This window comes from Oryzias latipes, chromosome 6 (genome assembly GCF_053564925.1).
Source record: "Oryzias latipes strain Hd-rR chromosome 6, Olatipes_Hd-rR_3.1".
In the NCBI taxonomy this organism is placed as follows: domain Eukaryota; kingdom Metazoa; phylum Chordata; class Actinopteri; order Beloniformes; family Adrianichthyidae; genus Oryzias; species Oryzias latipes.
Genome location: NC_136242.1, coordinates 16222991 through 16241372, shown reverse-complemented (window position 1 = coordinate 16241372; position 18382 = coordinate 16222991). Strand labels below are relative to the sequence as shown.

The following is an 18382-nucleotide window of genomic DNA, read 5'->3' as shown; positions in this document are numbered from 1 at the left end:
TTACTCAGCACTCTGAGATGATGTGATCACATCTGAGTCATGAACCTGTTGCCCAGTGGTAATTACATCACTAATTTGATTTCTTTCTCACCTTCGGTAAAATTGCTACACATCAAACGTAAACAAAGCATTCCATCTCTGCCTGGGAGTTAGGAGTCAGTAGCTCTGTCATCTGGTTTGCTGCTATTTTCCCACCTTAGCTTTCATCTCTTCTTCCTCTGGGGGCGTGCTCCTCAGTTCCATTTTTCAATCAGCTTCTGAGGGAAATTAACCCAACTCATTTGCACTTAATTAGTTTTAGGGAAGCGGATGATATGGGGGGAATGTACAAAGAGCTTATGACAAGGGCAAGGTCAATTTGTGGTTGTCTTGTTAATGTGGTTGGCATAACATGAAGACTGGTGAATAAATAACAGAAAAAGAGCTCAGGTGTGACTCGATCTCTTCACTTTACAGAGCATGATGCTTTTGGATCCCGATAGCAGACGACTTCCCGCTTCCTCTCTAATAGGGTTTTGCAATTTAAGTGCCATATTCTAAAGTGTTGTGCCCTTGAACCCATAAAGAATAATTCCTTCCGAGTATTTGACAGATTTAATCCATGGGGAAATTATAGGAATATTAAAATGAGTTTGAAGACATTTAGTTTTAACTGGAGGCGATAAAATGAGAGGCATTCCCCAGTGAGGCACATTCAGGTGAGGAGCTTCAGGTCCTTTCGAGAAAAGCTTTGATTTTGAAGGAACTAGTGGTATTGTTTCTTACTTTTCAAAAGGATTAAAAAGATGATGGAGGGGACTAAAATACTTTAAACAAGTGTCATGTTGAAAGACTTGAACCCTTTAAAATTGTATTTTTTGTGTTGTTTATAACTATGCACCATCCTCCTACATATTTTCCACAAAGTACATGAACCCAACCGCGATTTAATGTTTTTAACATGTTATTGTGAAAATTTTCTTGTAATGGAGGACATTTATGAGAAAAAAACAAGCCTTAAAGGTTGTGTCTGAGAATTGTTGGTTTGTTGTGAATCAGGAGCAGATGAAATAATGCAGCTGGAAAAAGCTTGTAGGTGTGACATAGAAGCTACTGTGGCGAGCCACAAGCTTCCCGCTCCTCTCCATTCTGATGCTTTCGTTTCCCTGTTTGAGCTGGAACCAGGCTCAAACTGTACGGCTGGATATCTGAAATATTGCTCACCAATAAGTGGAAGACATGAAAACAAATGGATGATGGGAAATGGGGACGGGCTTACTCAGCTCTGCCCTCAACTCAGGTGAATTTCTTATGAACTACTGCTGCTCTGCAGAGACTATGTCCAAGAAAACAACACAGGTCATTTGATTTAGGCTAAAAATAGCATGATTATAATAATTGAAAAAAAGCCACTGGGAACGATATAGAATAGAAAAGGAAATCTTTATTTGTTTTTTTCTATAGCATTTTCCCCAGAAAGAATCACAGTGCTTTCCAAAATTACAGCATAAAATCAAGCCAAAACACAGAGGGCTGAAAAGAAAAATCCAATATTAATGATAAAACTTAAAACATAGTAAAACACAGTAAAAACATGGTACATACTAGATGAAAAATAATCAAAATGGTACTTTAAAGTAAGATTTCTTGGGAAGACCATTTTCTTACCCCTTTGGCAGATAGATTTTAAAGAAAAATCTGCCTATGGGGTAAGAATAACTTATTTCTAAGGGGCCTGTTTTTGCAGTGTAGACAGTTGGATTAATGTTTCTAAATATTTCTGTCTCTAAAAAGCAAGTGCACTTCAAAAGCCACATAAACACCTCTTTTAATTGTTGATCTATTGGCATTTATGCAACAATTCTGTGACAAACATGGTTCTAAAACAGCTGGACATTAGCCCACCGTGGAGGAGTTACATAAAAAAATGAAATGTTTATGATTTTGGGGTTTTGGCGCTAGAATTAAGATTAAACCTTATATTTAATTTCCTGACCCTAAATCCACCAAAAATATCAATTATTAAAGTGCTGCTCCCTGCTGTTGTAGTCCACAAAAATGACATTGCAAAGCTTTCAAAGGGCAACTTTTAGTTCGTTTAAAGCTCAAACTTATCCAGCTGTTGCCCATCTGCCTGAATCCCATGAAATATGTTGTTTTTGTGAAACAGTTCGTTAGGATGCTTCTGTGCCTGGAGGAGGCCGCCGCTCATCAGCAGCGGCGCTGCAGCGCGCACGGTGGGATTGCGCGCGCAGCCGCGCGCCCCCGCCTGCGTGAGGGGAGCAGAGGAGAGGAGAGAGGAGCGAGGCAGAGGAAGCAAGTGCAAGGAGTGAGGCTGTCGAGCGGGACGTAAACACGGAGCTGAGGACCAGACTTCAGCAGGTAAGACGCACCGAATCCCAGCTGCTGTCGCGGGCGGACCGGCGTCCTGACAGGTGTTAAGTCCAAACAGATGCAGCTCCTCCTCCACCCGAGCTGGATGCTGGAGCATGTCGATCTTCTCTGCTCCTTTCTCAGCATTAGAGCGCGCTCGGGTTTTATTGTACTGCATTCCACTTATGTGTTACTGAGGGGAAACTTTGTGCCAAATGAGATGAAACGCAGGAGGATGTTGGATGCTGAAAAGACACTAGTGTTGGATCTTTATTTAAAAAAACACGTATTTCAGCAGATAACAAATTGTACAGGTCAGCTAGAAAGAAGACTTTTTTGTGTTTTTACTATGTTGATGAAATGCTGTCTTAATGCACAAAATCCCTCATGTCATATAAGCTGATTTGCTGCTGGGATGTATAAGTCCTGCCATGCTCATATCCCAACCCACACTTGTTTGGTTTGACTTCCTTTGACCAGGCTCCGGTCTGGCAATAATTGCCCCCCATGAGGTGTCATCACTTATATCTCCTGACATTTTTATCACCCATCCATGGTAAAAGAAGAAAAAAAAATCATCCAATCCTAAGCCTTACCCCCCTTCCACCTCCTCCTCCTCCTCTTTTTTTCAGTGTGCCCCTCAATCAAAGCTTCAGTCAAGGAGGGGATCTCACCATCATTACAACAACACCCAGCTCACCCTCCTCTGCTCATCACACACACACATGCCTTGAGTGCACACTTTCGCTCTCTGTTCAGTTGGGCAAATGAATACAATGCTAATGACCTCTGCTGTATTGTCTCCAGCTCGTCTGCTCTCTGAAAAGGCTGACACACTTTCTTTTTAGAAATGTTTATTCACTCTCACCACACCGTGTTTTAATCTGTTTAAGACAATAACAATATGTCTGTCCCACCATATGCCTTGTTTTTTTTATTTTTTGGTTTAATGCAAAAACTGGTGGCAAATTGTGGCGTTCGCTGTCCACCCCTTCCTTGACCTGGATGCCAGGCATCAGCAGCTACTGGAGGAGAAATCAGGCTCTCTTAAGAAATGTGGAGATTTTGGAACAAGATAGTGACCTACATTGTGCTGCCATCTTTCCTCTCACCATCGGCACAAACAGCACAAGGCGGGGTGGGATGTGTGGGGGATTTGCATAACTAAGGGATTATGACACATGTTGGCCGGTGTTGTCGAGAAAGCACCAGTCTCGGGGCACGCTGTTGACCCAAAACCAGTGACGAGTGTGCCGCTCTCCTGCGGGGGCTGTGGGAAAAGCTTGGGTGTCGGAGGGGAAAATGCCAGGGATTTCACCCTGTGGGCTGAAGAAGCACGCAGACTATTCGGGAAGAAGTGATGAGCTCTCCTTGTGCGAGCAGCCGTCTGTGGATGGGTGAATGCCGTCAGCCAGATGGAACAAAGTGTCTCACAGACAAGAGAGCAGCTCTGACTCTCTTGTGACGATGATGATGACAAGATCTTTTGAGGAGCCACACTGGAGATCTTTTCACTGATGATCTGACCAAGAGTTATAATGTTCCATTAAACTAAAGTTCAAGTATGAATCTAAAACCCACAGGTCTTCAAACTTAGCCGTAATGGTGCCAAAAAACGGAACTCTTAAGATTTTCTATTTGAGACTTACTTTAAATTGAGACAAACACTAAGAAAAGTTACATGTCAATTTTAAAACTGCCTAAATTATTAAAGTATTTTTTTCAAACTAGATATTTATGCTTATAAATCTAAGGTTAACAATATCATTGGTAGGGGCTATTGCCATCATCCCATGGGCTTCTATAATTAACTCATAGCTCCTCAAATCCAAAACTCAGAAAGCTTCAAAACTATTATTCAAGACCATAAGAGGATATCATGCTGAAAAAAAAAACCCCTTAGCTTTTCTTTATGGTTTATCAAAACAACAATTAACCCTCTTTTGAAGGCCTGTGAGATTTTGTTTTGTCATGAAAAATGGCAGAGACACAGTTCAATAATTCACCATCACTCCTGCTGACTGACTGATAGAACGTCTGCTGATGGAGACACGCACAGAAGATCCAGCAGCCGTGGTAAAAAAAAAGAAAGGCCGTGCCATTCATCTGTGATGTGTCTTAGTCTCTGGGGGCTGATAGCAGCAGCCTATCCATTAGTGTCACTGCAGCCTGGGTGTTTGGTCCCCAGTGGGACAGCCACACACACATAGCAGCAAAGCTCACTGACGTCGCCTGGACTCGCTAGTCTACGACAAGTTTTTCTCACTTTGGAAAATGATGATTACCTTATTAGCAGGCCATGACAGAACCCACTCCCTCTTGTCCCTTTGTTCCCTTGAGGCCTTCAGCTGTAATTTTGGATAAAAAAACATGCACAGGAAGGAGCATCCAAACACTTGAACTTTTTTGGGCAAAAATTCCACCTTCTCGAGCAGAGCTGCTTTAAATACTAGCAAGTTGATACAATTTATGGAAGGGATAATGCCCTTTAAGATGTGTATTATCAGAAATTAATAGACTTTGACTTTGCAGAACCAACTGTTCGACGCAAAGGACAGCGGTTGGTTCCACCCAGTCCATTCATTTCTGATAATGCACATGTCAAATGGCATTATAGAACTTATTTGATAGTAATTTGCGGATGAAATGAATATCAAATCAATTAATTATGCTATTTTTTAGGTTTAAATTGTGTTTCCCAAGAAATATTATTTGCTACAAGTGCAACACCATTTAATCCACAGTCTGCAGGCAATCAGAATTGATTATTCACTTGGACCATGTTATAAAGGTTTTATATAGCAGCTAAGGGTTAACATCACCGCTTAGCTAGAGCTGTTAGTCTTCACATCCTTAACTTGGGTAGTGGTGCTGGTGGGGCTCAGTATCACATCAAAAGTTCACGACTCAATTAAATAAGAAGTTATTTGTCACATTTTCATTGAAAATTTTGTTTTTGGGGCTACAAAAACTGTTTTCTTATAATCAGTTATTTAAACTAAACAAAAGTGGATATTTAAGTAATGAAATTATGAACCAAAACAATAAAAACATTAAATTTGTTTGCTTGAAAAAAGGAAGAAATTGCTTTAAGATAAATGTGTTCATTAATCGGATGAATTGATATTGCAATTTCTTAGTAAATATAAATAAAAGTGATCTATTTTCAACCCCACGTCCAATTGTTGGACATTGTGACACAGAAAAGAGGGAAACAAATGATGAAGATGACCTGTTGACTCTTGAATAAATTAATGCAAGGAGAAGCAGAAAGTAGCTAGAGAAATGGGAACCTGTGAAAGCTAAGCCTTTGTTAATGAAAGATATGGTGCACAAAAGATACATAGAATTATTATTTTTTTCCTAATCAATATTTTTACTTCTTGAAATATAAAACATCACATAACCTTAAAACCTTTTATCATACAAATTAAATTAAGCTTTAATTAAAAAATGTGTAACTTCTACAATTCAAACCAATTCAAAAATATTCTGAAAATAATTTTTGAACAAAATATATCCTCTAGTATCAAACAGGCACCCTAGTTTTGATTTTAAACGAAGTAACACTCCTTCTCTTTAAAAATTCTATTTACAGTCTTAGTGGTTGTTTCATGTTTGTCGCTTCTGTTAAATTAACCTGTGATGTTTGGTTCAAGGTTGGGCAGATGGTGTAGGAGTGGTGGAGGTCAGTGCAGACATCTCAGGACGGCCCACTGTGACCAAGTCATTACACCAGAGCTTTACAGCGTTACACTCATCAAACCCAATCACTCAAGGTTGCCAAGCCAACGCCATTATCCCCCTTGTCAGGTTGTTACACCCTTTAGGAGGTACAAAACACGAAGGGATGTTCTGTTTTGTTAGGGCCAACTGCCAGGGGATGCCAGGTCTTTCTTTTTTGGAATAATTAGATGTAATATTGAAGGTTTCATCTTCAGGCTGCAGCAGAGCTGATGGTTAACTGGCTTCAGGTTAACTCAATATTAAAGGTACATGGGGATGTAGTTTGAAAATTGTTTTATATTTTTATTGTTTTCAGCCAATAGAAGGTATAGAATGAATGATCTGGAAATAAGTGGGTATCTAGCTGTCTGTGTTTTGAGAGGGGGGTGGATCATGTACCACCATCCTCGCAGAGCAAGTACAGGGAGGGGGGAACAAAGAGGGTCTGTTTTCTTCGTCTGTGCTGGTGGGGAGGCACTTTTTCTTGCAACTTTTTTGCTGCCTGTGTGAACGTTTGGGAGGATCGAGGGGGTTATGTCACAGGAGATATTCACAACAGGGACTCGGGTGTTGGTGCCCCTTTTAGAAGCCACGGTTGTTGCTGCAGACAAATGATGGGGAGGCGGTCCTATGCTGGAGTGGCTGCACACAGCTTTAGGGCCGGTGAAGCTCTGACCAACTTTGAATGGGCAGCAGATGTCAGAGAGCTTGCTGGTGGCCCAGTGGTAGCTTACAACAACAATCGAGACTTCCCGTTTTCCTGCGCTGACAACAACAGGAGATGGGCATCGCTCCATCTGCAGGCTTGCCAGTTTTTTCAAAGAATTCAGGAGGACTATGCTCTTGGGGCCTCTGTTCTCAAGCCTTCATCTTCCTCCTATTTGCATTAAAAAAACTAAGCAGCACTCCTGTTGGCACAGCAATGCAATGCACTTGTGATTTCTAATAGCTTACTATTTACATTGCCAGAGCTTTTTTGGTATTCTTCCAATGCCAAAGCTCATTTTCTCACTATCAGATGGAAGATTTTCTCCACAAGGTTTTAGTGGCTTGTTGTTCAACCCTACATCATCTGAACTTGTCCTTCAAGAGTCTGCAAAGATAAGCGGAGAAACGTCGATTGTCTTTGCCACACATGGTGCAACAGGCACTTTCCTGAAAAGAGGGAGACACTTAGCTGTCAGCTCATGAATAAAGTTGACATGGAAACACACATTTGCCGTAGTTCAAATCTCACGCTGACCCAGAGGTCTTATTTAGGCCAGGGGTTCTAAGGGACTTACCCTCTTCGCTACCCGCCACCCCCTCCCACAGACCGGCCCAGAGTTAGATACCATGTAAGCGACTCAGCAGCCGCCTCTGAAGGGTCCTTAATCCAAGCGGGATGACAGCTTGGCTCCAAAGGCTGCTTCCGAGGCTCTGAGACCAATGGGCTTTTCTTTTCCTATTTTTCATCCTTTAAACCCCTCAAACTCAACCTCAGGAATTCTGGGGGAAAAAAACTCAGTTTAGTAGAGGACAAAGGCACGAGATGGTAAACAAATCCAAAAGTGGAGGTTCTTTCATTCAGCCAAAGTTAAATGAGCACATCCTCTCAGATACTAAAAGCAGATTGTACAATGCCAGCATTTTTTCTGACCTGACTGCCCTGTGTTGTGAAAAATTATAATCTATACTCTCATAATCTTTTTCCAGGCCTCAGAATGATTAGGAAAGATTAAGGTCACAAAACCATCAGAATCATAAAATTTTGTACCACTGTCGTACCTAATCCTCCTTTTTTCCCTAAACCAGTCAGCTGCATCATTGAGGAGTCACATATCCATCAAGGTTGAAATGAATCTATGGTTAATGTTCTTGCTTAACTTAAAGCATCACATGGTTACCAGCGAGTGAGGATTTACGAGAGATCATTTAACTATTTAGTTAAATTTTTGTAATGCATCCCCTCATTTGCACTGGGCACTGTCACTTAATACACCCCCTGAGCTAAAACAGTCAAGTGTTGTCCATTGTTTGCTAACAAGACACATTTGTATGTTACTACATTTCTTTATGGACTTGTACAGCTTTAAAGCTGCGTTCAAATTGAAAGCAATTCGTGCGATTCGCTCCGACGTGATTTCAGTGTCAGGCACAGCACGACGGTCAAACGGGTGCAAACGGGTGCCACTACGTGATTGGGACGTTGTGGCACATCCAAAGTAAAAAATCCACACTTTGGCGAGAACGTCACATCGCTTTAACCAATCAGGAACTTAGCTTTTGGCAAATGGAGCAATCAGTAAGTGGAGTCCAAAACTAATACGAAGAGAATCTGATCAATATCTTCTTATTGGCATTGACACCATAATAAAAAGGTCCTCTAATTTTATTCTTGTTTTTACTTTTTCTCTCCTCTGACTAATGCAGAGACCAAGTCATCAAACTGGGTTACATAGACATGGAAGTAAAATTGGTTGAAATTGGCCGTCATTCAGACGCAGCTCCTGTGGTAGATGTGACCCTCACCGTACTGGGGGAGTCTCTGAATGATCTCATGAACTCAGACATGGAGACGTGATTACTGATGTTTATTCAAAGCTCTTTAAAATAAATAAATACGATATCACAACATCATCCGTGTCTTCCATGCCTTGTAAATGAGATTTACAGTCAATGGTTCCATGTAGTGATCAGGCTAAAAACATTTGGTGGTAGCTTCTGCCACACGCATCAGGGGTGTCAGGTTTATAAGCTCATTTTTGGACAGGCCTTGACCAGCGAATTTGCTGCACGTCCAAATAGAAGCGGCCGATGCAAATTTGATGCTTGAGTCGCAATCGGTGTGATTGTAACACAAGGTTTCCACAGATCTCCATTGGTGTTACCTCTGCTTTGACCCAGGTGGAATTGTGTTGACATGACAGATTGTGTTGGTATTAGAAATAAATTAGCTTTAAAAAATGAATTACTGAAAATGTGCCTAAAGCTCTCTTTACTAAGGACCTTAGGAAAGTGTACAACCAAAATGGTCCAACCTCCTCAACACACTTCTAGTGCTCCTCAGATTCATCTTCAGGTTCATCTTGTATGTAGATATTTTAGATCAAAACAGTTGATTTAAAGTGTTATTACTTTAGTTCTATTGTTCTATTTGTAAATATAATGAAATAATTATTAGATATGAAAGATATAAAATAGATATAAAGTATCCATCTATTCATCCCAGCTTTGAGCATTGTGAATATTCCATTCTCTTTTTTAAGGGCCAATTAAAAAAATTGTCTATAAAATGAAAAGGTTAAAAAAAAAATCCCCGGAGTATATGACTATGTTAGTCACAGAATATCAACAAAAAAGACTGTTTGAATCACACTTCAATCAAAGACTTCCGAAAATGTGCTGCTAAATCGGATTTATTTCTATGTAAAGTCTGAGAACAGCTGAGGAATAGCAATCAGTTTGTTATCCTTGTGGCCAGTCGTTTCTCAGCTCTGAGCATGGACTTTTGGAGCAGAAGGATTAAAAATATAGCTCCTCGCTGTTGGCTGACTGGGAAGTCTCTGATAACCCAACAAAATGTGGTTAAAAGCTGTCTGGGCCACCGCTGAGCTTTTGCAGCACAGCGTTTGTCTCTCTGTGTGCCTGTGGAAATATCAATGATTTTCATATTGAAATATCAATGTGTCTTTGTCAGTGGCTCATTGTTGATAGGCAGATCCCCGTGGTGTTAAGAGCCTAAGGCAAAGTCTCAGAAGAAAGAAAAATGTCACTAATAGTCTTAGTTTGTTTACCACCTTCTTTCAAATTTGACACTGTCACACCATTGTGTGTTCAGACCTTTGAGATGAATGACTTCTGGTTGAAGTTGAAAGGGCTTGGGCCGGGCTAAAGACCTAATGCTTGGGTCTTCAAGGTTGGCTGGTTTTTCGGGCCTCTTGGGGCTCAAGGCACAATGACGGCATCTTTCCATGAGTGGAGCTTGCAGTGGAAATGTTACTCAAAGGGCTTGCTGCGTGACAGAGCACACGCCCCCACAAATCTTGCATGGGAAATACAGGGATATGTCTCCTCTCGGACAATTCCAACGTCTCACTGCTGTTGGATTAATATAACAGCTATTTTTGATGTTAGGAACTTGACATTTTGAGAAATGTAGAAGGCAAAGGCCATTCTTCAGATGTTCAAATGTACTTTCGTTGAATGCTTTCGGCTTAGAATAATGGATCGGATTGTAAAAGCACAAAGAGGCTTCTTTTATCGACAAGCTGCCCACGTTTCGGGGCTCTTATACGATTGCTAAAAACTCTATCGACGTTTGGATCTCAATTTTCCTTGATTGAAGCCCAGCAATTAAAATTGCAGTTTGCTTTCTACAGTTGGTCTTTATGATCATGATATGCACAGGGCTTAAGTAATTATTTAAACCCACATTATTTATAGACGGGGCATTGGCAGTACTGAAAGCAGATTAGGCTGCTGTCTCTTCTATGGCCTGTTGCCAAGTTTCAGTTCATTTTCTGAGTTTTCACTCTTGTTTTTTGTATAATTTCCTGGGTCTGTTGCTTTGACTGGTTAGTTGTGTTTTCCTCATACAATGAAGCCATATATAACATGGAAGCTATTTCATTTCCCCAAACTAACTTCTAGCACTGTAAAACTTTGTAAATACTTGTTTTTTTCTTGCCTCAACTTACTTTTTAATTGCATGTTGATAAAATGGTGCTTAATCATACTAGAGTAGATGAGCTACATAAAGATCAAGTTTGATTGGATTCTCCACAGTCATGGGTAGTGACAAAATATCTAATTAAGCTTTAGGCGTCCCCAGTCTCAGGATTACTTTGGCCCCCGCACCCAAACCCCAATCCTGGGAGACAGAGATAACCACTCTGTCATAATCTGAAGGGGGAGCAGTGGGGAGAAGGATGGAGATGAAATTCATTTATGTCAAATCTACGGGGTTGGCTGATACTGCAGGTTTGGCTTTGGTACCTGTTCGCCAGCGGCGATCGAACACATCAGATGGAGGAAACTCGAGTCAGACATCGCAGGTTAAGATTTGCAGGAGTTTAACTTCTGTTAAAAAAATTGTCAGGAGAAAAGATGTGCGTGTGACTTCAGTGTGTTTTGAGAAGATAATATGAATGAGAGCAGATTTCATGCAAAGTTTTATCCATATCATTCCCAATCCCCCCTCCAGCTTTGAAGTCAGAAGTGTGCTTGTATGGGTGGAAATACAGACAGATTAGAGAACTGAAAAACATGCTTTCAAAGCACTTTTAACCCTCTTCCTCCTCCTACCCAAATCTGCTTTTTGAGACCACATGAAACCCACAGAAGAATCCCCTCCTTTGTCCACACTTTAGGATGTGGGCTGGGTATCCTCTTTGAATTTTCTCTACATTGAGTGAAAGTACAGGTTTACTGTGGTTATTTACCTCTCTACAGCCCATGAAACCCTCTCAGCAGGAGAGCTCTATTGATCAGGGTTTGGCTTTTAGGAAAAGCAGGAACAGAAGATGGAAGTGGTGTGGAGGGAGACGGCTTGAGCGCCGAGGATGACCAAATGACCAGGACATGCTCTGCATCTCACCGGGATGCAGCTGAAATATAGTCGTTCCCTTTTGATCCGGCAGACAAAGCATCTGCTGGAGGCCAGGGGACAAGTTGTCTCTGCACGCATCCTTTCTCATGTCTCCAAGGAGTCAGTGAGCCAGTTTGAGTAAAGCTTGGTGTATTCCACTATCCTGTTGTGAAATTCTTGTGTTTTTTTGTGGGTCTCCATAAATAGAAACAGGCTTCAGGAGCCTTTCATTTCTGTTTTTTTTGGGGAAATTTTGTTGTCATGGTAGTTTTTCTAGCACAAGATGGAAAATGCAGTCAGAGCCTTGAGATGTCTCATTTAACCTCAAAGCATTTTTAAAAAACGGACATTTCCAATGGATTTTTGGTAAACTGGGATTGAGATGAAATGGGACTTTGGGCATCAGTTTTAGTGCAGACACAGCACTTGCAGCATTGGCTGGCCACATCCTTGACAGCCCTGTAATTCCAACCCAAATGGCTGCTTTAAAGAATGAAAAGCCTTGAAAAAAAAGAAAAAAACTGCCACTGAACTGAATCATCAATAATACTGGGGTCTCGGCTCGTATTGTGTGGAACTAAAACCCAAATGAGAAGGTGGCCGTGGCGAGGACAGCGCTTCACAGTGTTCATTTGATTGACATACCTCCCAATTTTTCACATCCGTGCTAAAAAGCATACAAGTGACTCTTTTCCATAACATTGGACAACTGCATGGTTAACCTCCTGCATTCACTGGTGGGCCTCTGCTGATTCGAGCTGAAGCAACCTCAACATATTTGTGTTTTGTGATGTAAAAACCTTTTAACCTGAAGCTTGTATTTAGTATGGTAATAAGGCAGGGAAGATGGGAAAAGTCAGTGTTTATATTTTAATATGTGGCTTAAAAAAGCTTTTAAAATCCTATGAAAAAACAGAAAAAGGTTGGTCTACATTGTCGAAGAATTTTACTTAAACATAAAAAACCTTAATTTAAACCTGCAATTGCAATTTATATATATTTTTGATGTATTTTTCATGTCCCCCAGCCGGGACTTGAACCAGGGGCCTTCAAAAAAAAAAAAAAAAAAAAAAATACATCAAAACTCCTTTCTGTGTGGAGTTTGCATGTTCTCCCCGTGTATGCGTGGGTTTTCTCCGGGATCTCCGGCTTCCTCCCACTGTCCAAAAACATGCTCCATAGGTTAATTGGCAACTCTAAATTGTCCATAGGTGTGAGTGTGAGAGTGCATGGGTGTGTGATTGTGGATGTTCTACCCTGCGACAGACTGGCGACCTGTCCAGGGCATCCCCTGCCTACGCCCAAGTAGCCGGGATAGGCTCCGGCAGCCCCGTGACCCCGAAAGGGACAAAGCGGTACAGAAAATGAAAAAAAATATATTTTTGATATTTCATGTGGGAAAACCCTCTAGTACCAGTTTTACATTTTCACTTTTAGCCATCGTCATTCTGTTAAGCCTAATGACCATTATTACAGTGTTACCGTGTTAAAGTTGTTTATATTTTTAAGCTGCAAAAAGTTATATTGCTCTTTTTGTGAGAGGTTTGCTGATTTTCTTTTATGAAAAACATTGATTTAATTTTTTGATATTTTTGAAAAATATATTTTTTTAAATTGAGTAAACATTAAAACTACTACCTAACCTTCTCAATTACCTGCTTACAAACATTTTTTTGATAGTCAAACATCTGTTAGATGTATTAAATCAATTTTAATTTGGATTTTTACAAATATTGTTGGTGATCACTCATGGAACTGTACAGGAATATGACATTTCTAAGTTCTATTGCAATGCAAAAAGTATTCATTGTTGCTTGCAGTTATTTTATTTCTTTCTCAATGGTAAAACACCATACTATGTCTGTAGCATAGCATGGTATTCATTTTGCTAGTGCCTGTTTACTTCTTTCAAGATGACGGCTAATGAATGCCACAAAGTTCTGCAAAGCCATATTTTCAATGTTCAACATGAGACAACATACTTTTATTTAGGCATCTTGTTGGTCAGTTTTTAACTTGAATAACTTCCATCAAAGAAAAAAACAGAATTAACAAGAACAGATTTAAAAAGGTGGCAAGCAAAAATTGGTTATTTTGACAAATAGACGCTGTGTCCAAATTCCTTCACTAGTGCACTATAGTGCGTTCGCCATTTTGCTGTTCTGTCTGAATCTACAATTTCAAAATCCAGTGCCCCACAAATTTCCCACAAGTCTCTGCAAAATACCAGTGTACATCGATTCTCACCATTGGCGAATATATACCACAATGCATTGAGTTTCAACAATATTTACAAAAAAAATTGTTTAAAAATGTTTTTTAATAAACAATCAACATTTTTATCTTCAAAACTCAGTGGATTCATAAATAGTTGTTGTAAAATGCTCGTTTTGATTAGATTTTCACTTCGGGAAGTTGGTGATGTCATGTTTCCTGTTTTTTAAAAAAAAAAGAAAAAGTAGTGAGCATGGTGTCCGAATTGCTCTCAAAATCCAGGGCACTAGATAGTGGAAGACTATCTGGTTTCTTAGAGTGGGAATTCGGACATTGCCTGAGTAATAGTTGTTTATTTCTCTATAGAAGTCTATGGAATTTTGGCTTCTTGGCACCAGAAGGTACTTCCTGTTTGGAATCCGAGGGTTCCCAGTCAATGGGTGTGACTGGTCTGATCTGGAGATGACATCCTTTCTAATGTTTGGCCAAAGTCTTTTGATATGAAGCAAGTTAACCTGTCTGCAGGAAATTCCTTCCAATAAAGGATACGGTAATTTCTTATTTTAAGAGAAGGGTCAGAGGAGATCTGAACAAACTAAACACTTGCCACTGCTCCTTGAAGTATCTAACTAGATCTCAGGCACATTATGAATAAAAAGATTAAGTTACTGTAGCTGGTTTGACATTTCCATTACATCTTTACCAAAGGGTAGCACATCTTTGAGGGAAAACTTGGAGGAAGCTATTCAAAATTAATTAATCATGCTTTAATTTTTTAAGCAAAGAATATGTATCTATAATTTCTGTGTGCTTTAAATCTTGCAGGAAATCACACAAACCCTTAATTTTTTCCTGCCTAAATTCTGGATGAACCACTTATACACTGGTTACAGATTTTGATTAAAATATTTCAGGATCACCACTGACTTGGAGTACAAGCCACAAAAATAAAGTGGGTAAAAGCATTCAGGTGCACCCCCCTGCTGTCAGTCCTTTCTTGTTTACCGTCATGTTTCCGCCACCAGAATGAGATTAGTTTAGGAAACAATTTTGCCCACTGCTGCTTTCACCATCTCTGGGTTTTTGTTGTTCTGCGCAGGTTGCATTAGTTCTCACATTTGCTCATGAAAGCATCAAAACCAAACAGTTGGAGTTTTATTGTTTTATGGGAACAAGAAAGGATTTGCTTAGATGAATAGTTTTGAATGACTCATGTTACTGGAGAGGTTGTGGTCCTTTTTAAGTCCCACTCTGATCATCTTTTGATGTATTTTAAAAGCTTTCCTAGTGGACTTTTAATGACGGTTATGCCGTTTTCAGCCAAAATAAAAAAACGAATATCATTTTCTAGGACATACTTTCTGTTAGCACAGATTAAGCCCGCCCCTTCCCGTCCTCTATTTGTTTTTCCTCTCTTCCACTTGCTTACAGGGCGGCAGTGGTTCAGTGGGTTGAGCAAGCCAGTAATCGAAGGGTCAGCGCCTCGATCCCCACTACCCACCAACCGTTGTTGTGAGACACTTCACCCTCCTTGCCTCCAGTGTGGCTCCACTGGTGTGTGAATGTTCATGAATGTCCCGGTGATGGGCAGAGTCACGCCTCTGTCAGTCTGCCCCAGGGCAGCTGTGGCTACATCAGTAGCTTACCATCACCAAGTATGAATGAGGAGTGAATGAATAATGGACACATAGTAAGCCGTTTCAGTGTCTGGAAAATCACAGATAAATCCAACCCATTATTGTTATTATTATTATTATTATTATTATTATTATTATTATTGTTTTGGAAAGTCTGGGTCAGCTTTACAGTGAGTGATGAAACCTGTTTGTCGGTCAATCATAGCAGGAGCCCCGTCTGAAGGTATGGCTACCAGCTTTTCTAATGGTACCTTTTTCTGCACAAAAACTCCTTCACCATGTTATACATTTCAACTCCTCTTGTAGTTGTCTGTTAGGGCAGATGTGTCAGGAATTCTTCTCTTGTGGAAACCAAAAGCTATGCTGTACTGTTGCCGTCCACAGACTCATCACACTGGACGTTAACCACCTGCACTTTGCAAGATCCCGGTCCAGCTAATTCGCCAAGTTATCAGACATAGCTGACACTCATCTAGACATTGTAGTGGAAATTGAATGAGTTCTATTGTTCTCATCCTTAGGGACAGTGATAGCAATTATCATTGCTTGTTTCTTAATCTGATAAAACCTTCTTCTACTTGATGAGAAAATGAGCAGGTCTAAACGAGGCTTAGATTTAAGAATTTTTTTCATGCTATATGCATAAGTCTTTGTCCTTTAAGGCAACAGATTGCAGTCTACCCCCCCCCCCCCCACAGGCTGCTGTCATATTAACATTAGCTTGGAGCTCCAGAATGGACAAGAAAAAACAATGAGAATGGCTCGAGCAGGGCGTTGCTCACGGGGCGGTCGCTCGTGCCAGGCGGTGGCACGTGCTCGGGCCCGATAAATGCTACTTGTAGCTTTAATTGTTATTATTATTATTATTATTACAGCCCCCCACAACGCCAACGTGACTTTACAGTTGTAACAAAAATGGCGAGCAATATTGGTAATGACTGTGACGTACATGAATCTAATCGTCTACAAGCAAAGTCATCAGTAAGAAGGGGAACAGAGAGCTTGTGGCTTGCTGTAGTAGCTTCTATGCTACACCTAAAAATTTTTTCAATGGCATTTTAGCATCTGGTCCTGATGTCTGCCATCATCAGAAAAATCCCACAAGAACATGTTAGAAACACCAAAAACATGATTTTCATTGGAGTGGGTCTTTGAGGCTTTTTCATGTCCACAGACTCAAGTGGTGGAATTACAAGTCTTTGTTGAATCTATAATCTCCAGAATGATGCTTTGAGATCCCACTGTGATCACAAACTAGCTGGTGCCTCATCAGCACCATCAGAATTGAAAATCCACTTCACATGCCTTTTAATTTGACTAAAATAAATACAACATGGATTATTAAATAAAAAGTTCAAATTGAATTTGACAAAAACGAAATGTGATTCTTACATGAGTCAAATTTGAATTATGAATTAGCTTGATCTCCATCTCCACGCCCGTGGCTTTGCTTGAATTAATCATGAGAAAACAGCATTTTGAAGGTCATTTATCTTATGTCCTGACAAAGGTCTGATTTTTTTCTTTGCACACACTTTCTGCTAAGAAAATACAAGAATGCATTCCATTCAACAAGAGGGCCTGATGTCCTTTATGATTTATGTTATTGTTAGTGGGTGTGACATGGAGCAAAACTGCTGTGTTACGGAGAACTTTTCCCACTGCTAGAACAGTGGGAGCTCTCAGGGCTTCACAGTGCAGGAGAGTTGCTCTAAATGTTTAATGGAGAGTTACGGGATAAAGGGCATCTTCTGTCTTTGCTGCCTGGCCTGGCTCCAGTGCTCACTGCAGCATTCTGACCCACCACGCTGCAGCGTTAGGACTGGAAACCTCTACTAGATGCAATCTGGCCACAGATAAGTAATGCAGTCTTCTGCTTCCCATTGCACAGCTGCCTCCCAAATTTTTTTTTTGCTCTAAATATGTGCATGTACCTATATTTGTATTTCTGTCCTGGATTTCTGTTTTACAGTGTTACTCTGTGGCTGGTTTGCAGGTTGCCTGACAGCCACCATTCAGCTTGTGTCACTGTTAAACCCTCAGCGTTCCTGTTGAGGCCCCGCCCGTCCCTGAATGGCTCTGTCAATGCTTCTCGATGACAATGCATTTTTTTTCTTCCATGCCATAAAGCAGATGCTGTATTGGAGCAGCACAATGCAGGGCCCATCTGAAACTATTTACCATGTCAATGGCACACTGGGATCAGGATGCCAGTCACTGTGTGGGGCTTTTTGACTCGCCACTCTGTAATGAGTACATGCTGGAAGGAAAAGGAACAGGACAGCTTCAACTGGCATTGTAGACGCTGCAGGCCGAGAGAAAATGCAGAATAAAGTGCTGATCCAGGCTATCCATCCGTGGCTGAGGCTTTTTATACCTTTTGAATGCTGTGATTATTGTGACACCGAATGAGCTTGTCAGCAGCTGGCCCCAAAGTGGATCAGCGCAGAAAAAACAAAGCCCAATATAACTGAGATGTTTTTTTTTGTGTGTGTCAAAAATAGTTTTGTACCTTTGTTGTGCTTGCAGTTCCTCTAAAAAAATGGTCTCATATCTGCGATTAGAACTGATTTTTTTTCTGAACCTCTTTCTGAGGTGAACTGAAAAGAGTTTTTGGGTGAAACAGAAAAGCCGTGCAGTCTGTCTTTGGTGTGAGTAATACCTGCCCTCTGTAGAGTTACTTTGTCTTTTCAAGAGTATTTCTTCCTTCATCTAAAACCCTAAATCATCAATGAAAACAGCACTGCAGTTATTTATCAAGGTGGCACTCAAAAGACCTTGAAAGTCCAGATGTTCCTAATCACAGAGGACGGTTGAGCAGTAACGCTTAACTGTCTGACTCCTCTCCTCCTCGGATTAGATATGAGTCCTCATAAAGACATCC

At 40.6% G+C, this 18382-nt stretch overlaps 1 protein-coding gene across 34 annotated transcripts in view; it reads left to right on the top strand.

The window, feature by feature from the left end:
- Nucleotides 1-2221: 2221 nt before the first annotated feature.
- LOC101171409 (neuronal cell adhesion molecule) overlaps nucleotides 2222-18382 on the top strand; it is a 76466-nt gene continuing 60305 nt past the window's right edge. For all 34 annotated transcript variants that reach the window (XM_078948505.1, XM_078948509.1, XM_078948503.1 and 31 more), the window contains exon 1: nucleotides 2222-2361. The gene's annotated coding sequence lies outside the window, so the exon portion shown is untranslated. The remainder of the gene's footprint in view (nucleotides 2362-18382) is intronic.